This window comes from Toxorhynchites rutilus, chromosome 2 (assembly GCF_029784135.1).
Source record: "Toxorhynchites rutilus septentrionalis strain SRP chromosome 2, ASM2978413v1, whole genome shotgun sequence".
Taxonomy (NCBI): domain Eukaryota; kingdom Metazoa; phylum Arthropoda; class Insecta; order Diptera; family Culicidae; genus Toxorhynchites; species Toxorhynchites rutilus.
The window spans coordinates 52,464,987-52,490,820 of NC_073745.1; the positions used below are offsets into that span (position 1 = coordinate 52,464,987).

Genomic DNA, 25,834 nt, shown 5'->3' on the forward strand with positions numbered 1-25,834 from the left:
AAGTTTTTTTTCGTAAATAAAAAAAAGTACTAATTTTTTTTCTAAGTGTATATTTTTGAAAAGTTACACCTGAGTCAAAAAATTCATATTTCCTCGAACCCAAACGGAATACACACTTTCATTCGAATCAAAAACACATGTTTAAACATCTGCATTTTTAGGACGAATTCATTTGTAATTGTTCTATTGTACCATGATCTTAAAAAAAATACACACTTATAAGTATTTTGGTTTGGACTTTTTTTTTTAATTGTTAAGTTACATTGCGTTTTTTGCATGTGGCATGTATACTCAATAGGTTTTATCGCGTCACAACACTTTTGGTAGGTGGCAAAAAAAAACCCTACGCAAAACTATTCATTCGGATTGATTATTTAGGCCAAATTTGACTTTATTTGACGGGTTTTTTTCTAATTTTTTTAATCCATAGAATCAGCTCCTCACATTGAGCAAACGGCTTGACGTGACTGATCAGCACAGTATCAGAGCGACCATTGACGGTTTGGCGCAGCGAAAATAAAATTTGTTACCTCGCTTCTGGTTCTATTCTACCTGTTGATGCACGATTTTTAGCTACGATTGGTATACCTATTTTAAAAATGTCCCACCGCTACATTTGATGATCGTTATCAATGGTTTAGTTTAGAAAGAAAAGAAAATCACAAACAAAACAATGTTACCAGTTAAAATATTTAAAACAAAATTTAAAAAATTATATCGAAAAATCTTAGAGTAATGTGTCCATCAAAATCCGTTCGTAGCAGAAATAATTAATAATTTTAAAGTAATTCATAATATGTATTCTGATTGACATAACATGATTCTAATTGATTGAAAATGAAATACTCCATGAAAAGTTCTTGTAGTAAATCTTTTTTCGCCAAAATGTTCTTATTTTGCGATGTGTGGAAAGTAGCAGTATCAGTCGTTCTGAGAAAACAGAATTTTGGTTTTTTAAATACAGGATCATGTGTACTCCTTTTTTTATAAATGAGAAAGATAATTTTTTAAGAAATTATCGGTCGTTTTTTTCGATTTTTGATACGTTTTTCATCGCACTGCATAGGTTCTGTGTCAGCTGATTACTATAACAATTGTCGTCCAAGTTCCACGCTTTCACGATCCTGGACCATTACGATAAGATTTAATTCTAAGCGTAAATTTTAGTTTGCTCGCAACTGAGAGTGCAAGAAGAGTAATTTTGCATCTTATGTTGGGTAGATATGATTTCTGCACAAGCAAAAAGGCAGCATTTCCCAACGTACAAAAGGAAAACTAAGGGAAAATGGACGGAATCACTAAGATTTGAGTTGTTTTGTAAGGGGAATTCTTTTATGCGGTCACTATCCTCCGCACAAAGAAGGAGTTTTTTCTTAAATTGTGTTGCGAAAACATTTTTTTAAGCCACTGGTAAAATTTAGTACAATTTTTTCATGCGATTGTTTTTTTTTTTTGTATAATCCCTATCACTCGCACAAAAGCAGGTTTACATGTAGATTTTTTTCACCATGGAAAAATTCCACGCCAAATCATCCGAAAACCAGCCGATTTAGACGCCTATTTTTTTTTTGTAGGAGCCCTACTTATTACTGTAGGAGCATTGAACCACTGCATAAATTTGATCTGTTGTGGTATTTTTCTTAAACTTAGTGCATAAACTGTCATTTCCCAAAATCTCACTTTTTCATTACCATATGACACATTTGAAATTCGATTGATTTTTAGTAAGTGCTGGATGTATGGGAAAAAAGTGACCCTCGAATTTTCAAAGCGAACTTGATTAAAATGTTGATTCCCACGAAAACTATCCTATGCAAAATATCAGCTCAATCGGATTTCATTTACTATTGTCGTAGATGTCAAAATTCAAGGTTTATGAAAATCGAAAAATCACCAAAGGAGGGCGTAAGGGAAATCGGGATCTTAAAAAAATTTATGCCAAATGTCTTAGAATTGCATGAAACGTCGAGATTTACTGTTATCTTGAAAAAAACGACAAAAAACGACCAAGCGCCAGAAAGTCAATTTTTTACATAAAAAAATATTCGAGATAACAGTAAATCTCGACATTTCATGCAATTCTAAGACATTTGGCATCAATTTTTTTTTTTGAAAACTCCGATTTCCCCCCTTGGTTATTTTTCTGTTTTCAAAAAACTCAAATTTTGACCACTGTGCGACACTAGTAAATGAAGTCCGATTGAGCTGATATTCTGCATATGCCATTCCATGCCAAACCGATATAGTGGTTCTCAGATTTTCGTGAAAAGTGGCAGTTTTTTTTCTTTATCGCAAAACATTAGACCCGTATTTTTTTATTTTGTCAGTAGGGTGACCATTTCCATTTCAGGGTCTAGTGGTAATATTAGTGGTGAGCAGGGTTGCCATTATAAAATATGTGTTTCTGGTCTCAAAAATATTGTTATCTGTGTTTTTTCTAAGAAAATCTGTATTAACCCTTTGCGGCCGTTTTTCCGCTCTCAGCAACCACTAATATTATAATTTATGCAACAATGTATCAGTTCAAACTTTTCCTAAACGAATTTTAATGTCTTGTGAACTTATTCACGAACCTAAACGGTGCTACTAAAGGGTGTGTCACATCAAATTGCATCACGGAAAAAACGCTGTAGAAATTTAATCTTCAGCTTTCGCTTATAATCAGATAAGAGTGTATAGATCACGTTGGCCATGCTTCACTGTCAATTTTTCGTAAATTTGGAAAAATGTCGTCGAACGAAAAAGAGCGTCGTGAATTAATCCTGTGCACTCATTTCGAGAATCCGGAGTTGTCACATCGGGACATCGGTAAGATGCTGGGAATCGTCCAATCCACGGTCAGCAGAGTACTAAAACGATACTTCGAGAACCTAACCATCGACCGAAAGGTGAAGAACGGCAAAAATGGATGCTCTGTCAGTGAAAAAGATCACAAGCGCGTAGTTAAGCAGTTTAGACGTGATCCGAGAAGTTCGGTCCGGGATGTCGCCAATAAGCTGAATTTGTCAAGTTCATTCGTCCAGCGGACCAAGCAGCGGGAGGGCCTGCGTACATACAAGGTTCAGAAGGCTCCTAACCGCGACGAAAGGCAAAACATGGTGGGGAAGACGCGAGCCCGGAAGCTGTACACCGAAATGCTGACGAAGCCGCATTGCCTGGTAATGGACGACGAAACCTACGTCAAAGCGGACTTTCGTCAGCTGCCGGGCCTGTTGTTCTTCTCCGCAGAGGACAAATTCAGCGTTCCGGAGGGGATTCGCAAGCAGAAACTATCCAAGTTTGCCAAAAAGTACATGGTGTGGCAAGCGATCTGCTCTTGCGGAAAGCGGAGCGCCCCCTTCGTGATGACCGGCACGGTAAACGATCAGGTTTACCTTAAGAAGTGCCTACAGAAGCGCTTACTACCACTATTGAAGCAGCACGAGGGCCCGACCATCTTCTGGCCGGATCTCGCTTCGTGCCACTATTCAAAGGACGTGTTGGAGTGGTACGAAGCCAACGGGGTCACCTTCGTGCCAAAGGAAATGAACCCGCCCAACGCGCCGGAGCTTCGCCTAATATTTCTCTATTTCTCTTCGTCCAATATTTTTTATGAAGCAGGCCCTCCAGAAGAACCCAGAAGTTGTCAAATCGGAGGCGGACTTCAAGAGAGAATGGATTTCTGTTCAAAAAAACTACAACCTGACGTTGTACAGAACCTTATGGACGGGGTAAAGAGGAAGGTGCGAGCATACGGGCTTGGGCTCGAAGTATGAATAAAAAGAAAATGCCAAAAGTTGTTTAATAGTTTTTATTTTACTGTCTAAAATTTTCAAAAGGATCGGTCTACTGGGCGAATTTCTACAGCGTTTTTTCCGTGATGCAATTTGATGTGACACACCCTTTATGAACATAAGATGACGGTACTCAATATAAGCAAAAGTTGTCATCCATGCTTAAGGAAAGGATTAATGGAAAACTCCATGTATTGCGGCACAGTGTAGATGTAAAGAGCATTGTTCTGTATGATCAAAGAGAAAGATAAAAAGCGAAAGACGCCAAACTATTTGTTTTTGTGATACATGCGAAAGCAAGGAAATTTTGGGGACTATTTCGAAAGATGTCACACGAAGTATCATTATTGCAAATATTTTTTAAACATAATCATAAAAACATTGTTTAGTAAATACTTATCAGAAATTTGCAAAAAATAAAGGATTCTTGTTCATCTTTCATAATCTCACAAGTTATATATATATATACTGCATATAATCTCACAATGTTATATTACTTTGTCAAGTGAAAATAATTGCGATCAGTACGGCACAAATGTTGAAATTTAATACGACCGCAAAGGGTTCACGAAGAGATTTATAAGTTCTATTTTGAAGCGTAAACTTAGCTTAAGTATCATTGACTAGCATAGTTATGAAAATTTGACGTTATTAAGTTAATTTGACGCTGTTGATGGTATCCACGTAAAAATTTGCATTCACTGTACTTTAATAGGAAAACGATAAACAGTGTTATTTATTTATTGCAAAGCTAGCCGATGACGCAGACTTTCGTATCTTTTCGCCTTAGATTGAACATGAGAAAGCAGTACTAGGCGCTATATGAATAAAACTGGTGCATTGGGGAAAATATTTCTGAGATCAAGCCATAACAAATATTGGATCGTTATTTTGAAAAATCTGTACATCTGTATGAAAACCAAAAAAAAACTGTAATCTGTATCTACAGATTCTTGGTTCCAAAAAGTCTACAGACTTGTATAAATACAGATTACTCTGTAGATATGGTAACCCTGGTGGTGAGTCCTATTCTAAAACCTAACAGTAAAATTAAATGAAATTGAAATAATAAAAAGCTGAATCTTAATAATATAGGTAACAGACCACATGCTAGTTGATCAGTTAGTTGAAGCTAGCTAGCAATTGAATTAATATGAAAATGAAATCACTGTAATATGAATCAAATTACAAGTAAATTATATTCTTCATATAAAATCGGATAGTGTAATTTTCATTTACGTCCTGGAGGATATTATGTCGGAAATCTTCAGTCCTGTTGATCGAAGTTCAAAATAAGGGTGTATCCAACCTCATTGAACTTTTTCCCAGAAAATTGTAATTCGAAATCTGGATGTACAGGGTTTTCCAACTTTAAATTCCGAAAGTAAATTGAAATAAAACACACTTAGAATTCGAATTTCGATGAAACTCTTATTTCAAATTAAAATTTGGTTTATGCCATTATGTGTAAAATACAACATCATTCAAATGTCCACCTAGGGCTTCCTCGCACACATTGTTCCGGAACAGGTAATTTTCGATGACTTTTCGGCACATATGGGTCGGTATCTCGGTCATAACTTCATGAATGTTGTCTTTCAAATGTTGAAGAGTTTGCGGAGAGTTGGCATAGACACGGTCTTTCGCATAACCCCACAAAAAAAAGTCTAGCGGGTTCAAATCGCATGATCTGGACGGCCAATTGGCATCACCAAAACGCGAAATTATGCGTCCCTCAAATTTCTTTCGCAATATGGCCATGTTCGGTCGTGTTGTGTGGCACGTGGCGCCGTCCTGCTGAAACCAAATGTCATCCGTATCCATATCTTCAATTTGTGGCAAAAAAAATCGGTTGACATATGGCCATAGCGCTCACCATTCACAGTTACCGTCTCGCCGTCTTCATTTTCAAAGAAATACGGCCCGATGACTCCACCAGACCATAATGCGCACCAAACAGTGACTTTTGGCGGATGCAATGGCCTCTCAACAATCACGTGTGGATTTTCTGAGCCCCATATACGGAAATTTTGGGTGTTCACATAGCCACCGAGCTCGAAATGTGCCTCATCGCTGAAGAAAATTTGATGCGAAAATTCAGCATTTTGCTGCTGTTGTTCGTTCACCCAATCGACGTATGCCCGACGCAATCCATGGTCACCACGCTCTAATTTTTGTACCAGTTGGACTTTATATGGATGTAGGTGCAAGTCCAAATGCAAAATTCGCCATAATGTTGTGTCTAATTGCTGCCTAATTGCCTAATTGCTGAGCACGCTGTGGAATCGAAACATTCGGGTCATCCTCTACACTGGCAGCAACAGCAGCAATATTTTCGGCCGAACGCGCATTACGATGATGCACAGGTTTCACAATATCCGCTACGGATCCAGTTTGTTCGAATTTACGCACTACATTAGCGATTGTGCGCTCTGTAGGCCGTCCATGACGATCAAAAACCGTCCGTAATGCTCGAAAAACATTTGACGGTTTTTCATCATTTTTATAGTATAATTTAACAAAATTAACACGTTGTGCGATGCTAAAACGTCCCATATTGTAAAATGGCAGACATTCAACTAACGATATGACGCTTTGGTTGACAGCTATGTCAAACGGTTGTCAGCGCAGGGCTGTATACATTCGGAATCCCGAAATGGAAAACCCTTTATGATTCAAATATGATGTACGGCAAAGTTGTAGTTGTTACCTTTAATTATTATGGAAAAATATATGGAAACACTTTTTTTCTTTTTTCACTTTTCGTTTTTTCAGTTGGTTTTTTGAAGCAGGAAATAAGAACCAGTTTTTTTTCTGCCACCAGCCAGGGTTTATCGTTCCAATCCAGCAGTTCATCAATCAGCCATTGATTCCGCTCACGCTCCAGCTGAGCTTACTGCAACTGCACTGCATGGTACAATTTTCCTGCAGTCTGGTTCCGCATGCCCAAATCGATGGGCTAGCGAAAATTTATGTATAATAGCCACTTATATTCAACTTGTTTTTTTTTTGTTGCTGTGGTTGTTTTACTTTTTCTTCCTGACAACGATCGATTAGCCCTAGGTGGGAATGGCCGTTCGAACTCATTCCCCGGATGGAAATGCGTGCGTGTCCTCACGTACAGCTTCGTTTCCCGGTCCCATCTCCCATCCATGGTAGATCAGGTCGGTCAGTGGAAGACAGCAGCATCAGCTCGGAGGCAACAGTGGCAGCTGCTGCTAGTAACAGTATTTTGCGTGATGGCGAGTTTTATTATATATGGCCCCGTTGGGTAGGGTGGAAAATCATGTTTTGCGAAACTCTGAATGAAAGAGCACCCAATTGCGGGGAGAGCGAGGCTGATCTGAAAAGTTGAATGAAAAAGTTAAGTTGAAATTGATTTATGACCGCCAAATTGATTCCTGCAGGAGGCGACTCGCTGCGTGATGCTCTGGGGCAGGACGAAGGGGTACTCGAACTCGTTTTCCCATATATATTTTTTCCTACGCTCGAAATGGTCGAAACCACAAACAGTCAGCTGGTGGTGAGGGAGGGCTTGGCAATCGGGTGCTAACGGTAGACAGTTCACTCTTGGACGTGATGATGTTAACTGATTGGCTCTATCTGTTTGGTCAGATAGTAGTGCAGCGTGTCTCGATTTGGAGCTGTTTTCATTTACGGTAGAGCTGCTTTTCCCTCTTTGTTCAAACATGCAAACGACTCGACGATGAATTTTGTTGTGACTATTATACATCAGTTGCCAAAATTAAAATACCGCATCACGCCAGAATGAACAAAAATAAACCTCCGGTGGCTTTCAAAGCAATTTACTAACAATTTCTCACCTCCCACCACAGAAACTCTGCATTTCATGAGACTAATTCAATTCTCAACGCGAGTTACTCAACATTCCTCCGGAAATTTTACCTTTTGCTCGGTGCTTCCACTGGAAACTTTTACGAGTATTAATGTTGGCACGTGGTAGTCAACATTTTAGCTTCTTCATTGAACAGTGAATGTGCTATTTTCTGGACTTTATGCAGTGTAAACTTTTCACTCCCCCCCCCATCTCAACTCGTCCTTCGAGAGAAAGACTTATCTCGCTTTCGCACTATCGCAGCTTCCATTCCATCCGGTTCGAAAACTTTCCGCAAACTGCAGGTGTTCGACGATATCCTCACACAAACTGACGCTTGGGTAAACTCATTCGTGAAGTTATTAATTATATCATTCACCCGCAACAGGTCTCTGTCTCAATCTACTGGTTTTCAAATCCTCTCCAAATACGGCACACCGTAAAGTGGAGCAATAAAAGCTCTCCATTCGAAGCCCCAAAGTGTAAAAAGTGAAAAGAGAATACGTTGGTGTTATTAATCGAACCCAGTCACGCGATAAATTAATTATACTAATTGTAGCAGAAGCTGTCGACGCTACCGTTACTTTTATCACCAGGGTTGTTGCTTCCCGACCGTTACGTGTTTCACCGCCGAAGTTCACCGAATGCCGCCTATTAGTTCGAGATTTGAATCTTATTTATAATAGGTCTATTAAAATGCGATACGACCTGATGGGTAATGATGGTCAGCTAGAAGGGAAGTAGTACTCAACACGTTTCCCTATTCTATTATTGTTAAGAAAACTTGATATGGAGCAATTGGGAGATTTTGAATTTCAACGAATAAGTTGACTGTCAAATAAGTGAATGCATATGAGTTGCAGTTTGGAGTAAACAATGTGATGTACACCTGACCCAGTTTTTCCCTTGCTTACAATATTACAAAACAATGAAACGAATTATAATCATATCTTGCTCACTTTTGACGTAGGATTACGTCTTTCGGGAACATAATGGGGTACAAATTGAAAATCGAAAATCGAGCAGATCGTGAAAATTGTCCAATTTCAAACGCTTATTGCTCAGTCATTTCATGATGGATTGATGAAATTTTTGCATCAATCGATTTCGGCACTCCATAACAATTTTTTTATTGAAGAAAATAGTATATGCCATGAAACTAACTATTGAACAATTGAAAAATCTCAACCTCTATCCTAACGAAAACACCCTTTTCTGATTGATCGAAATTGACGACACATGCGGCGGGTCCTTAACAGAGAAATCAAAACCAAGCTGCCTGGGGAAAACTGGCATTGCAAATACATGAAAGTAAGGGGAATTTTTGTTCCATTCATAAAACAGGTGGCATCTCGTCTACGATCACAGAGCGCGGTTTTCATAATATCGTTCCACTTCGGTATCTTTTATCTGATACGCACCATCCAACGACTGTTTACCATCCTTCTGTCATCATCACTCGGTAAACACTGGTGAAGTGAACAAACAATATCCAACAACCAAACAAAACGGCCCTTTTCAGGAGGCCACCAAATCATTATCAAAGAGTTTAACGATGCAATTCTTTAAACATATCCAAAATCAACAGATAGCTTAACGCAAGGATGGTTCCAATCGTATCAACGAGCGCTCGTTACATTCTCTTATTTGATTCATTCAACGCACACAATAATATGTTTTAAATCACTCATGAAATAGAAAACTGACGTGTCAACGAAAACACTGAATGAACACAGCGTGAGAGTCATCGTTTGGTATCTGTGCCCGTGTTCATCGATGCTCGCTCGTATCATTTTATGATTCGTTCATTAGTTTCTGCCGCCGCTTTACTTTCGTTTCCTGATCCGATTGGGTACTTAGCCTCGGAGCTTTGGATCGAATCGCTTTGTGATAGAGTGGTGTCGCTCTCAAAAAAGAATTGAATCGCAAGGCAAAAATGCGATGCGATGAAAATATAACTTTTCGATGTGCTAATGCTCGCAGGTGCGCACCTAACAGTTGTCGTCTAATAACTTTTAAAAGGAAAGCCAATAGGGTTCAGTTTGCTTACCAAATAGTAACTATATATATATAACCTTCGAAACGCAATTTATACATACTTCGAGTTTTGCTTGTCCAATATTTATTATAATACAAATTGTCAAATGCGGACTTATCGGCACAAATTCGCAGCCTATGGGGCAAACGATCGCACTTATTGAAACAAACTTGTATCAAAAATAAATGATTTATCATTAGTAGCGTGTGTAGGCACCATCTAAGAGGGGATGGGTAGTTGATTACTTGCTGGCTAGACTTATTTGTTGTAAATTTCGAAAAGGCATACGATGAATCCTCATGAAGCTAGATCTCGTCCCTCTAGTTTTGTAACCTGGTTGTATCCAAGCTGAACTTTGATGGCATTCGCAAAAACACCAAATCTTCGAAGAAATCGTTTTGTCCAATGGTCTTCAATGGATGATCAGTTTCTCAGACTGCTCACTCTCGACTAGAGATGAAACGGAATGTTGATTTTATTTTCACTACGGATGATCAAATTTTCCGGATAATCGAATTATAAAAAAACTAAAAGGAAATCTCCCAGTAAATGTAAAATAACTATGATTTGCACTGACATATTTGTATAATGCAGTATCTTAGCCACAAATTGACTAGCGCCCCATGAGGGAGGAGTAATGTTTTGAAATTCGAAAAAAAATCATTGCCTTGTTACAGCTCATGAACCGAAATATTATTCAAATGATCAAGTCCAAATACAAGCAAAAGCTTGGCATCCAGGAGCCAAGGAGAGTTCGATGAGATGGTTAACCGAATCAACATTAGGGATGCTATGTTTTGGGTGGCCGAGGCTTGGGACGAGGTACCGACTGATTGCATTGTGAAGTCAAGGAAAATGTTGATATCCCGTTGTTGACTGTAAAAGAACGCATGAACGCATTAACGGTGATTTTATGGTTTTCGGAAGACTCAAACTGGCGTCTTTACGACAATAGTAAGTCTGAATGAGCTAAAATGTTGTATAGTGTATTTGTTCGAGGTAATCAATACTTTTCAGGAAGTCCCATTCGTAAATTTCAGTTGACCATTCTCACTGGAACTCTAATGCACATAGTTACTCATGAATTTATTTTGAAACCGAAATAAACAATAATTTGCAAGAAAAAAAATTAAATTTAATTAAATCTATTCTGCGATAATATCGTAACATATGAAGATGCTAAATAGACATTTTTTGAGAATCCAATAAATCAAAGGACTATCCAAGCGGATTCACAGATTTATCACTTATTTTGTATTCTTTGCAACAATTTCAACACTCCTATCCCAACTTTTACTTTTCTTTACTACATCCATGATTATTCGAAAGATCATATTATATATGATGCACTGTGGATAACCGAATTAAAACATACTAAACAGACCCTGCTCATCCTAACTACATCCATGTTTCATTAAATTATCATATTAGGTATGTTTAAATATTAAATCGATGTATTCATTTAAATTTGGAATTTCCAACGTATATAAATCTACTGCAGATAATCGAAGCTAGTTGTATTGACCAACCCCTTTTACAGTCCTCTCCCCTATCTAGCTTCGTACAAATTTGTTCAAATAATCATATTTATAAAGTACATTAACAAATTATTCAAAATTTTCGATAAAAAAAAATCAAAACCAAAATACTCCGGATGGTAGAGTCTAAAATTCCGGATAATCGAGTCCGACCTGTACTTACACTTTCTTAACTAATATTAAAATTATTTCAATATATCCCCAAAAAATCATAATTGTAACCTTTTCTGTTATTAAGTTCTTAACAGAAGAAAATCTGTTCAATATTCCTTGCAGAAAACGTGATATTATATTAATATGTGTTCTTCATCTTCACTCAGTTTTTAAAGTCAATTAATTCATCCTCTTTAAAACAAAATTATTGATTGTCGGCCTGGGAGACCATTTGCGCGAGTATATTAGGGTGAAAAACAGGTTAAAAACGTTTTGTTGGTAAAGGTAATGGATACAATCTGGAACGTAACGTTATTTGATTGTGTGAAAAGTTCTTTCGGATTTACATTAGAACTTCATTTCTTTTATGAAGAAACATTCCGCAAAAACTGAAATATGTATATTCGGAAGATTACTGTATCGTATTTATTTTCCATCGATTGGTGAAACGCTATACTCCATGCGAAAACTGATAAATATTGACCATCCGGATAACAGAAAAATTCTTGCTATCAATTTCATATCACATGTGTGTGTATATTCGCATGCACCAGACTTTTTTATTCGATGTTTTCTTCTTTACGTTAGCCATGTGGTTCTGATCTTTTGTCGTTAAAAGTTACCTACTGGCGGTTTTCCAATTTCCTTTAATGCTGCAAACAAACAAAAACAGACTACTGTACCACAAGCATTTACAAAACATAACATCTTTTATCACATATACAATTAGCCCACATTAATCTAAAATATGTATTACACCTGATAAATTTTAAGAATAAGTAGGGGACATTCAAAAAAACTGATCGAATAAAAATCGCAGCTTTGTTCCCTGCTCATAAATTTTTGTACGGTATGCATCACAATATACAGACATTTGCTGCATTGACCCCTAAAACGCTTGCTGTCGGTATGATAATTGTTCAAATGAGTGCAATCACGGGAAAATTATCGCTTGGCGATCCTTCTCTGTCTCATCCACACACAAATCCGATCGATGGAGAGTGAATCATTGGTCGACAGAGCTGCTGTTCTTTCTACTTACGAGACCAAACGAACTTGTCTACCACATGTTTGGATTCGCTCACTCACTGAGTGGTATCGTATGATGCGAGACCAACACGTTGATTGAAGAAGCTGTTTTCACTTGCTGAAAAAATTTGGTTGCTTTCGTTGATTCTCTCGTCAATCACCAACATTGCTTAACGGAATCCTACGTTAACTATGCGGTCGTGTCTCGGACGCAGCCCTCCTGTGACTTTTTAGTTATTTTTTTTAAATTTCTCATGTTTGGGGATTTTTCCATTTCACGGTGATATAGCTGAATAATCTCTTTTATTATAATTTTCGCAAATATGTTTTGGCACCGTTCTCCAAGTTCCCTGATTTTTTTTTTATCATGGAAAGATGGAAATAGAATCTTCAATCATTCGCACGAAATGTCGTTTTTCTGATCAGTAGATAAACAAGATCGCGCTGAGATCTTCGAGAAAACATGTTTCATAGCAAAATATTCTGAAGACGTATGTCGGAACTCAATTCACCACAAATTGGACATCAGGTGTGTCAGTGTGCCAGATAGTATGACACAGATCAGAAACTCTGCGTATGCCACAATAACCGGAATTCACGAACAGATCATCAGAATTGTCATTGTAGGCCCCATTTACGTGATTGGGCCGTTTCTTTTAAGTTGAACTAAGCTTATGTTTAAGGGTACCAATTCAACAACATTAAAACATTTCTCCCACTTTCTCCCTTTTTTTGCGAACAGATTTTGATGATTTGCATACCAGTCGAATTGGAATTTCGCCAAGATTTGTTTTCTATGGTATGCATTACTATTCCTCAGTAAACTGTATGGAGCGTACAATAAGAAATATGATACGGATTTTATTAGGAAATAAAATAAGTAAAAAAAACTTTTTAAGTAAAAGGGTTTCATTGTGATTAAACATAATAATGTACTAAAAGCTAAAAAAAAAATTAGGCAAGTAGCAGTTAACAGTTATCACACTTCTTTTTTTTTTTTTTTTTTTTTTATAATTTTATTTTAGTCTTATCAATGCCATAGACTAATGAAGAAGAAGAGGTGTGAATTTTTTAGCTTTTAGTACATTATTACGTTTAATTATTTTCTAGCTTTTAGTACATTATTATGCTTAATCACAATGAAACCGTTTAATTAAAAAAGTTTTTTTTACTTATTTTATTTTCTAGTTTTTAGTACATTATCTGTTTCATTAGAGTATTTCTCTACAATAAAACCATTGTACTGTATTCTATTAGTACAATCATTTCATACCGATACTGAGTGGACTGCAAAAAATATATAATGTGTTCTCCAAGCCGAGCAAATGAACCAAAATTTGCATGTAATGGTTTTAGGGTGCAATAAATGTTTCTATGATGGTTAGACTCTGCGCTTCATCTCTAAGAGAGGGGTGCCATACAATTGAAACACAAATTTCTGAATTAATCAATAATTATTCAAGCAAACGGAACCAAATTTGGCATGTGGAGGTTTTAGGATGCAATAAATGATTCTATGGTGGTTGGACACTCCTCCCGCTCTCTAAGGGTGGGCTGTCATACAAATGAAACACAAATTTCTGCATAACTCGAAAACTAATCAAGCAAATGAAGCCAAATTTGGCATATGAAGGTTTTACGGGGCACGAAACGTTTCTATGGTGAATACACTCCTCCGCCTCTCTAAGGGGGCTGCCATACAAACGGAACACTAACTTCTGCATAACTTGAGAACTAATCAAGAACAATTTGGGATGTGGGGTTTTTTAGGTATGAGAAATGTTTCTATGATGGTATGACACTCCTCCCTCCTCTGGAATGGAGAGGGGTCCCATAGAAATATTACACATATTTCAACCAAAAATAGTCCAACCAAACATGACAATGGAAAATTTTCGGTGAACACTGAAGGAAAAAGGGAAAATTCGGAAAATTAAATTCCCATATGTTCTACAACCATATAGTGACAAGTGCTGTTAGTCCATTTGATGTTTGCGCTAGCGAAATTGATCTTTGTTTGAAACTGGAAATGGATTTTAATGTAATGAAACCCACTCCTATATCTTCTATCTATACCAAAAAAAAAAAGGATCGCCGGATGTGTTGATAAGAGCAAAACTCGAGGAAGGAATTGTCCGATTTAGGGCTGTCTTTATTCTATCATATTTTCTGTATGAAACATTTATTTCATGTATTGGAGCAACATGTTATTTGCAAGTTTGCAAGACTAACTTGAAAAATCTTGAGCGAGAATTGTGTCTGAAAATAATCTGATATTATAATGATGAGTTTTGTTAGAAATACTAGGAATTTTATAGTAAATAGTAAATTAAACGGGGTCGATTGAAAGATCAATCAATGAACAGTTCTGCCATAGAAATATGAACTTGCGCGTAGTAAGGAAACGTGAATGTTTGAAGGTATTGATAAAAAAAAACAAATTTTGGGCAGGACAAAGTTTGCCGGGTCAGCTAGTGTATAATAAATTCGGTCAATTCCTATTGGTAAAATTTCTATTAATGTGGGACAGCCCTACAGACATACAAACATTCAAAACATTCAAACATTCAACCAGTTCAAGCTAAATAAAACCATTTAACATAGAGCGCTAGAACGCTCAGCAGGCTAGTGAAATCACTTGATGTGTGACGTATTTAATAATACGGAAAGGGGTTAATGAAGTAATTTGCTATTTTGTGATTGCGGTAATTTTGTATTCGGATTTTTCATGATCTACTGTGATCTACTATTCAAACCCTTTCATTTGATACCCATATTAATGCATTCCGCCATTTGTAGCGGCCGCCATCTTGGATTTTCAATGTCATGAAATCTCGCGTAACTTTTGAAAAGGTCCAATGTAACATTTTCGTCAACTCGAGGAAAACGAAGTTGAAGAGCCGAACATTCATCTGCGAATTGTATTGAAAGGTACCGATCTCTATCGCTACTTTCACCACTAGCAGTCAAGAATAACTATGTAAAACCAATCGTAACTGTTGTTCAGTGATTTGAGCTTAAATTTGAAGCCTAGGAACGAAAAATGTTACATTGGACGTTTTGACTGCCGCGTTTGCACATTGGACATATTACGTTGCACGATGCGAATCTGAAACTAACTACTAAACAGCAATTCAAATATCAGCATTTCGTTCTAAAGACGTATTATTGTTGTTATCACTCGTTGAATTGCACTGAAATCGCTAACAACGCCTGTAAGAAACAAAAACCCAAAACGACCGAAGTACGACTTGGTGTTGTTTTGACTGCTTTGTTACTTCGGACGTTCCGAGCGTCGGAGGAAAGTGGCGTCCGAAGTAACAGCCGAGTGCTTAAAATACGAATCTGCACATTGGATATTTTTTGTATCGGCGATAAAAAGATGAAGAAGATAGATACATGAACGATTGTTTTTGTAATGCATTCAATGATTGAAAACTAGGAGCGTGCATCCATTAACTCGATTTGTTTACTTTTGTTACATAGGACCTTTTCAAAAGTTAAGCGAGAAATACGCATTTTATAATGGCTACAAAAATAAAGGTGTGTCACAAATTTCAGATCAATCGGTCAACGGAGAAGGGGGTCAAATCTATTAATGTGGGTCAGCGCTACCGACAAACTTGTTACAAACATACAAACATACAAACATATTACAGGGCAAGCTAAATAAAACCGTTTAAAATGAAGACAACATAAATGGACCACAGCGATCAAGCTTGAATATTGTGACTAAACAGAGACGTAGTTGAGAAAAAGAAAGATAATCGGCCTTTCGTGTGATCGACCGTATTCCGAAGTGGACAAAGTCACCATGGATAGAAGAACTAGGTCACTAGATATAATGTTACCACAAAGATATAATATTACCAAAAATCATAACTATAAAACAAAAAAAAAAGAATACATCTCGGATTTTTTGATATGTTATGTACATGTATCACCATGGAAAATATAAAAGACTAATACAATAAATAATTACGAAAACTAAATCCATTTTTTCTGCTTGTGTTGTCTTTTTTCCAAAGATGACTAGATCATTGACTTAAATTTGATATGTCGATTATCTGGAACGGTCCAGTTGTCGGATTTTCGAATTATGTTGTGTGAAAAAACTTCAGCTTTCAAGAAAAAATATAATTCGGCCTGAATCGGTCTAGTTGTTCGCGCCCCAACATGTCCTGACATGTCTGCTTTCGAGGCTAAGCGGAAAGTTTTGAATTTGTGACGCGAGCAAAGCCATCCCGCCCCACAGTGGCGATCCTGAGAAAATTTAGGCGGCCAAAACAATTTTTGGTGGACTGGGGTTTTCGGATACGCTGAGTTCATTTTTCACCAAAAAAACCAAAAAAAAAGGGGGAGGGTGTATGGAGGCAAAGCTCAAAATTTTCAGTTTTCATCGTGTTTGGTATCAAAATGTATGTTTTCGGATACGCAGAGTTTATTTTTCAACTCGGTAAGAGGTGATGCGAAGGGCAAAAGCGCAATATTTTTGATTTAATAATGTGTGGTTTTTAAATGAACGATCGAAAATTAATACAAGAGATCAACATATTATTTAAAATAGCGTAGTACAAATATTTGGCAACATAATTAGATAATTATACATATTGAAAAAAACATCACAAATAGCTATTCAACAACATGATTAGATAGGTTCTTCTTGAATGGCGCTCACGTTCCCTGTGGAACTTTTGCCGTCTCAACGTATGCATTAACTAGCGTCATTTAGTAATACTTATTTGAAATTTCTTTAACCAAATAACACGCCTTGAATGTATTCCGAGGGGTAAGCTCTAGAATACGCGTGACCACAGTGCAAGTCGAAAGATTTTTTTTTACGAAAAATCCCCCGAACAGAACGAGAATCGAACCCGAACACCCGGCATGATAATGTGAGACGCTAACCACTCGGCCACGGGTGCATCCTTGATTAGATAGGTATACTTATCAAAAAAACAATACGAATAATAAGTATAATACGAATAATTTGAGATTCTTATTGAATAAAACATCACAAGTTTTGATGTTTCTCCTTCATATTCGTCTTCTTCATCTTCGTCCTCAATCTGAATTTCTTCACCTTTCATCTGAACTTGGTCTTCAATCTGAACATCCTCTTCACCGGCATCATGAGAGGCTTGAATCTCTTCCTCGATGTTCAGTAAGTTCAGGACTTCCCGCTTACAGCTGGTTTTCTCTTCGTTTGTTTCTTCCTCAATGTCGATATGTATGGGTCAGAGTTGATCAATAATCGATTCATTAGATCGGTATTGGTCCTCAATCGGTATGTCTTTAAGGTCAAGCTTTCCCGATACCTTCTATACAATTTATTTGATGCTTCGGCTGCATCCTCGGATAGTTTTCCTAGAACATTATCAATTCAATCAATTGCCAAATGTGTCATTTTCTCAAAAAAAAGGCTAGCTAATTGGCTTTAATTTTATACATCGATCATCTGACTCGGTTCAGTAGTTCAAAAGTAATAAATTTTTGAAAAAAGTCATTTTTGGAAAGAAAGTAAAAAATGATTTTTCGGACCATCGATTAACTTTGAAAAATCATAACTCAAAAACGAAAAAAAACACCTCTGGTTTCGACATATGTTATGTGAAAAATCCTCAGCTTTCCAGAGAAAATATGAGAAAATTTTGCGTCCTTGGTCCCGGGACTATTAAAACAATAAAAAACGAATGCAATCAATAATAACGAGAACAGATTTCGAATTTTCTGCAGACGTAGAATTTTTTCAAAAAAAAAACCAGGTGATTGGCTTTAATTTGATATGTCGATCATCTGGATCGGTTCTGTAGTTCAAACGTTATGAATTTATGAAAAAAATCATTTTGTGTGGGAAAAATTCGACCCTAAAATTTCCAAAAGTTACCCTATACAATTTCAAAAAGTTACCCTATACAAAATGTTCACTATGGGGGTCTTCGTAGCCTAATTGGTTGCGTGTCCGCTACTAAGCGAACGATCATGAGCTAATAACTCAGGGCCCCTCAAGTGACCATCTTTGTGTGTTATTCTAGCTACTACGTCCACGCAACAATCATCATGTGTCGGTAATCCCAGTCCCTTACCGCTCACATTACGATCTGCTGCATCGGTAATTGGTGCTAATTCTAACACAGCAATGGAAGCCTCATATCAGCAGTCCCGTTGTGAACAGTCCAACTGTGAACATTCGAACAATAGGAATATTCTAACGCCGAAAAAAGGCGGCATGTGTTGTGTATCGATAGAAATGGAATATCAGCATGTGTTGTGTATCGATAGAATTGGAATATTCTTAGGCCTAAACAGATACTCTGTTATACATAAAAAAAAACAAATGTTTATCGATGGATAGGAATCTTAAGCCTAAATAATATACAACAATAGTTATCTCAACATAAAAAATGTATACGAATAAATTCGGCTCTGTGACAGCTGAATTGCTAAATGAGCCTAATAAACGGATGGGATAAAAAAAAAATGTTCACTACCTCGAAAAAAACATTCTATGCAAAATATCAGCTCAATCGGACTTAAGGGAGAGTGGCGCAAAGCGGTCAACGTTTGAGTTTTTTGAAATCAGGAAATCAGGGTTTTCAAAAAAAAAAGTTGATGCCAAATGTCTTAAAATTGCATGAAACGTCAAGATCTAGTGTCATTTCGAAAAAAAAATTCGAGGGGTTGTATCCGAGACACGATCGCTTAGGACGTAGGACAACGCAATTTTTTTTTATTATTTGCAAATACGTCGAAATTTCATAAATAACTCTTTAGTAAAAAATTTCGAGGACCCTGAAAAGGTTTAAAGCTTACGTAGTTTTGTAGAATCATTACGAGAAGCACTGTTTTTTCTTGCCTTTGCGAGAACAATACACTAATTGGTCATATGTTGCAATTTGTTTGCATTGCACTGAGTATTTAACGAGAGGAATGTTCCGTGCGTCGCCAGTCAACAAGCATCTAATACGCGTTCAACAGATGCAGCGATAAAAATGAAACATCGCCAGAATGACCGTGTATGAAAAATCGTTTCTCGACTCTCGGTCAAAACCGTCAACAAAGCTAGCTTGTTGTATCAGAACAGAGCCGATATGCACGAGAGCAAATACGAATGGCAATTAAAGTATCGACAGCTTACTTACTATGCAAGGGTGAAGTTTACTTCGCAAACATTCTCTTATCAATATCCCCCTTCGTTGTTTCTATTCTAGCGGCTACATGAGTTGCTCGTTATTGTCAGCTCTGTTCGAGAAAGCACACAAATGCACAGAACAAATGTATGGAGAAATGGGAATGCTTCCAATTTTCATCAATTTAAACCATATACAGGCTATAGGATTGTAATGTATAGCATATCAAACAAATCTTAGAAAATTTCCGATTCGATTGGTATGCAAATCGTTAAAATCCGTTCGCAGCAAAAATAGTTATTAACGTTAACTTTATTTCATAAAAACGTGACCTGTTTTCTGATTTGGCACCCTCAATGTAAGATGTAGTCCTACGTCAAAATACCCCCGACCTGCATGGATTTGCAATGACAACTTCCCCAGACATCTTGGCTCTGAAGTCTGTGTTAGGGAAACACATTTCGGCCGGAACAAAAATATCCACGACTTACATGAATTTGCAATGCAAATTTTCCCGCGCTCCATGAATTTGGAGACTGTGTTATGGAAGCACATTTCAGTCGGAACAAAAATACATTCGACTTTCATGTAGTTGCAATGCTGATTTCCCCAAGGCTGCTTGGTTATGATGGCTGTGTTGGGGAAACCGTAAATCGGGCTAATCAAAACGAGGGGGTGATTAGATAACGCTTAATATTTTACAGTTATCCATTTGTTTATCTAATTAAAAATAAAATTTTATTAATTGCGATATATGCGTAGAAATATTACCTATCAATTGATGCAAACATCTTTCCGATCCAGTAAGAAATGTTCGAGTTATAAGCATTAGGAATCTTTCAATTTTTCCTACATGTTCAGTGTTCAGGTTTTCATTTTACCTCCCATATACTCCGGTTAGACGTAGTCCCACGTCAAAAAAAAGTTACTAAATGTTACTTAAATCCATTTATTTGGAAATTTCACAACTGTATCCTGTAATAAACTTTCTCATAATTCAAATGGAAGCAACAGAATTGTCCTGCGTAGCGTAATTCATGACCTATAGGTTAATGCAAACAGAGCAAACAGAGATAATTCCCGAAACAGAGAAAAAGTTCAATAACTCTGTAGTTGTTGAAACTCGAACATGTGCGTAGAAGGATTTTTTCATCAAATATAATCCTCTATCAACTCCTGAAAGAATTCGTATTTTTTATGTGAGAAAGGTATGTTATGACGTCAAGGGAATGAATCAAACAACAAATTCTGCTTTTATATATTATTATTTCTTTGATTCGACTAAATAAAGGATTCGATTATATTCAGTGAAAAGAATCTGGAAACTGTATATAATCTAGTTGGCCCTGTATTACCATTAACAAATGACCCATTGTGGCTGTTGAAGCTTAACACTTTGTGATGTCAGCGTTAAGGGGGTATTTTAGTGTAGCGACACGAATTTCGGACGTTTTTTCGAGCTCCGTAACAATAAAACAAATAGTATATCATTATTTGTTCATCTATCTTTTAACAGTAAAACAAAAATGGAAGGGAGAAAAAATATTCATAACTTCAATTGTTACAAGCTGATGAAATGAGGAGGCTCAAAAAAAAGTTATGCCATGGCGTAGACGATTCCAGCCCTTCTGGTCATCCGAAATTAAAAAATCGAACAGATTCTAAATCAGTAAAGAGGAGGCGATCTGGCGTAGTGGTAACATCCATGCCTCTCACGCTGAAGGTCACGAGTTCAATTCTCAATCCCGACATTCTTCCAAAAATGGAAGTATAAGTGACGAACCAGCCAAATGAGTTGAAAATCACTATCATACAGAAAAAAAAACAATGTCGCTATCGCATGAACCTCGGGCAAGTCAAAAACATCTTTTTCGACAGAATGGCGGCCGTTTGAAAAACAAAATGCGGTTTAAAACATTGTTTTTAAAAATGGTAAAACCTGGAAAATATCATATTTTAGAGATTCGTGCGATAGCGAGATTTCTGCAAATTGTATCCATATAAATTCAACATAAATCGGCTCAGGAGAATTTGAGATATTGTGTACGCCAGTTTGAAAAAACTTGTTTCGAGAAAGACGCGTTTGAAGTACATTGTTATGGCCGTACCAGATTAGATACCGCATCACTAAAATGGCTCTAACTCGGTAAATAATAGGATTTTTGATAAGTCCTTTCTAGAGTATATTTTTGAATGCCTAAACTACAGAAATATGAAGGAAATTTTTTTGATTTTTTTTTTTTCAAATTTCTAGACTAGAATCAGAGAAGAGAAGTGGAACTTGAGAGAAAAAAGTGGCAACGATTTGTGGCAAGAAAATGTAAACAGTGAAAAAATTGACAGATGGTTTACGCTCTAAAAATTGAACATATTGTTAAGATGTCTCTAAGAGGGTGGGAGACATCATATATAAGGTGGGAGGTTCGTATATAATGTTAGCATCATCATGATAAACACGGCGAATGGGATAGAAATTATGAACTGAAAATTGAATAAAATATACATATACACGCTGAAACGCTGTGGACAAATATTATAATGCATTTTTATCGGCTTATGTATAATGCATTATCAAAATAAACCCATATGTATTGTAATCATAACTTGCTGTTCTATTCATAACAACATTTATGGTCGTATTCCACCAATGATGACAAATGTGTAATTTACGAATGAAGCTTCGCCATAGAAACTGAACATTGAAAAAATAAATTAAAATGTGGTAAGAGCATCAGTTGATATATTTTAAAGCATTCTCATCGGAATAAATTGAATGATACAATAATTATACCACTAAATAATGTATGTAATGTAGAATTACAAGAAAAAAAATTCAAATTTCTTGCAAGTTTAACATTTTTTCCAAAAAAGACTAGCTCATTAACTTCAATTTGATGTATCGATAATCTGAATCGGCTTAGTGGCTCAAAAGTTATGAGTTTTTGATAAAAGTCATTTTTGGGAAAAAGTGAAAAAAATCGAATCACCCCAGCAAACATTAAATCGTATAACTTTGCATATGATAAGTTACATATAAATTCGTATCAAATCACAATCGCATAAAATATCAATCAAAATATCGATCATGTATATCTAAACTCGCATAAAATGCAAAAACACGATTTTCCATGTCATCGATGGATTGAGTGGTAACATTGTCGGATCAAATCGCATATCAGTCCAAAAAGCATCGCATATCGTTATATACGGCTTTATATGCGTACACAATATGGCATATACGTATATAGCCTCCACTTTTGCGAGTATATACTAGTTATATGCATCATATATCATACAAATGTGTCTTGGTTGTATGTATATCGCCTCCAATTATAGCTATTCATACGACTTAATGTTTGCTGGGACCCAACAAAAAAATAATACAGGTTCAATATTTTACCATAACGAAAACAAGCTACCAATTTTCACGAAAATCTGAAAACCAATATATCAGTTTGGCATGGAATGGTTTCAATAATACTGCAGTAATACTGCAATAGTTCACAAATTTCAAAGTTCGCGTTTTTCTTGTTGTTTTTCATGTCTTTTAGTGCGGCCATAATAATAATTAAGATTACTGCATTTGGATTGATGGTAGAAAATATCATTAACTTCCTTGAATAGTGGATGTGATATAATCCACTTTATATATGTATATATATATTAATAAATATTTTCAAACGAATACATTTGTCAAACAAACTGCAAAACTAAATACTTTTATACTGTGCCTTAATTTTTTGATTTTAACGTTCAAAGACTCTTCAATAAAAATGGCATTGAAAAACTGAGTAAAACTGACATACAATTATGACGGATGATTGCTTCTTGATTGACGCGTGCTCCAACTGGCGAAGTGCCAATTAAAAGGCACTCCAACTAAAAAAGCGCTATAAAACTACTATAAAACTGTGAAAAATATATAAACAATATACGAAGACTCTTTTTGTCGTTTATGAGTTTGTTTTTTTTAAGTTACTACTAGGCATGTTTGCGGATTAATGGAAAGATATGATATGTTGATCCTTGATATGAGAATGAAAGTTAACAATTGGAAAAAAAAATAAAATTCATGTGAATGGAGACGATTTTTGTGTACTGCATGCCACGTGGGCCTTTTGCTGATTAAATAAGTAAGATTTCTTCCAAAACGTCATAATTTTACAACCATTGAGTCGATTTCAAAAATCGTAATATCAAATGAAATCTTATTCTTCTATGAATCAACTTCAATCTATCATTCAAACAAACTCAAAAATTAAATACTACATAAAAACTTCAATTATAAAGTTTAGAGAATTTGTGACTTAATTTTCTACAATTCGCTCTTTCACACCAAATTTCTATCTTGTCGCAATTTCAAACCTCTCAAAATGATAGGTCAAAGAACGAAAAGCAGGAAAAATTAACAAGTAATGGGGGGTAAATAATAATGCAAAGGTAATCATGGATTTTTAATAGATTAATCTCATAAAAATATTGAAAAAAAACAATCCTTTTTTAATTTCTCTTTCAAATTTTGATAAAATTGCACTGAATAGTTAAATAAGGGCAATATTAATATTTGAATAAACTTATGTAATTATAAACATGTTTATATAAACCTTCCCATCTTCTCATTTTTCATTAAAGACCTTGCGTCAAGACAGCTAGAAATCCATACACTCTCAAATCAAGTGTGCCTGAAAAAATTATATTCTTCACGTAAACAAGCGATGTGGACACTTTTTAGTCAGTGAATTGTATGGAGTTCCACTGCTGTGCTAGAATACTCATTTTCATAATTTCACCTTACGCAATAACTATTCTCAGCACTTAAATCCAACGAAAATTGTATCTATACCAAGCAATAATTTGACAGACCTTTTAGGCCACATTTTGGTTATTCTTCTTCTTCAATGGCACTAACGTTCCTAGAGGAACTTCGCCGTCTCAACGTAGTATTACTTGCGTCGTTTTTACTAGTACTTAATTGAGATTTCTATGCCAAATAACACGCCTTGAATGCATTCTGAGTGGCAAGTTCTAGAATACGCGTGATCACAGTACAAGTCGGAGGAAATTTCTTTGACGAAAAATCACCCGACCAGAACGGGAATCGAACCCGAACACCCGGCATGTTAGTTATGACGCTAACCACTCGGCCAAGGGAGCACAAAAGCAATTTTGGTTATTACACCATAATTAATTCATGATTTGCGAGCGTTCAGTCTCCCAAATAATAATCACTTTAGTACTCATGCATTTCTTCGCAGCACTCCGCCTACTTGAAGCACAAAATCTCTCCTCCTTTCTGCTAGGATACTTCAAACTCGACAACACCACAACGAAACACATACACGAGAAGCAGTAATTAAAATTCTTCCGAGCATGAATTAAGTGAGCGAGTACACAATTATCCGCATGGAACTGCCGTACATCATCTGACGGCAAACCAGAGTTCATTTCCAGCCAAGGTACCCAGCCGCAGCATCAGACCTCCCACCCCCACCACTTGCACCGTCACTAAAAGTGTTGCGCACATTAGCTACGTTACGTAAAGTGCCCTCATGTCTTGTTCCTGCGTTCTTGCAACCATTTTTTTTCTTCTGTTGCTGCAAAACGTGCTCATTTACTCTGGTTCTTATAACATTTTTCCGCTTCTGGCTATTTGCAGCTTCAGCATGACGCAAAGCTGTCTTCCGAGTGAGATGTGCTCCCGTGAATGGTGAGTTTGTTTTCGTTTGGATGATATTCTGCAGTCCGCATTCGAATGGTATCGATTTACATCATCCCAAGGTGCGTATCTTCAACTTTCACTAAATCCCTCGCCAAACCTCGCAACAATGTGTCGCTCGGGCTTCGAATAAAGTTGCACCCCCGTGATGTGTCAACTCCCACACGACATCGCCCGCCATCCCAATAAGGAAACGGTTTCAGTGCAATTTAGTCCGAATTCGTTTATATGGTTTCGAAAACAGACAAACAGCTGCAGTAGCCGAGTGCTTCATTAGCTGACTCGAACGGATCACGATTCGCCGGTTCACTTGATCTCCCACGACAGATATAAACCTCTCGATCCGTGTCGGAGCGCAGCGGTCTGCCTCCTCCATTGCCGCCACAAATCATGTTCGTTTTCCGACTCGTTGATAAAATTATTAACATGAGTTCGCCAAAGTTTACGCAGCCACGAGAGTCGCCTTGCGGGTGCGCTGACAAGTCACACTCTTCAAAGACTGGAGCAAACGCAGACTTTGTGTACTCTGGCCAAACTTTCGATGGTTCGTTCGCTTGAAGAGCGGTAAAACGAGTTCGGGACATGAAAGTCTTGCCATCCATCGTATTTTTTTTTCTTTTTC

The 25,834-nt window shown here is 36.7% G+C and overlaps 1 protein-coding gene across 5 annotated transcripts in view; it reads left to right on the top strand.

Moving 5' to 3' along the window:
* Nucleotides 1–25,834, top strand: part of LOC129765205 (CD151 antigen-like) — a 183,505-nt gene that overhangs the window by 21,065 nt on the left and 136,606 nt on the right. Inside the window, exon 2 of one of the 5 annotated variants that reach the window (XM_055765246.1) lies at nt 25,153–25,274. The exons of 3 other annotated variants lie outside the window; for them this stretch is intronic. The gene's annotated coding sequence lies outside the window, so the exon portion shown is untranslated. The remainder of the gene's footprint in view (nt 1–25,152; nt 25,275–25,834) is intronic. One more of the 5 variants, XM_055765244.1, reaches the window with a different exon arrangement.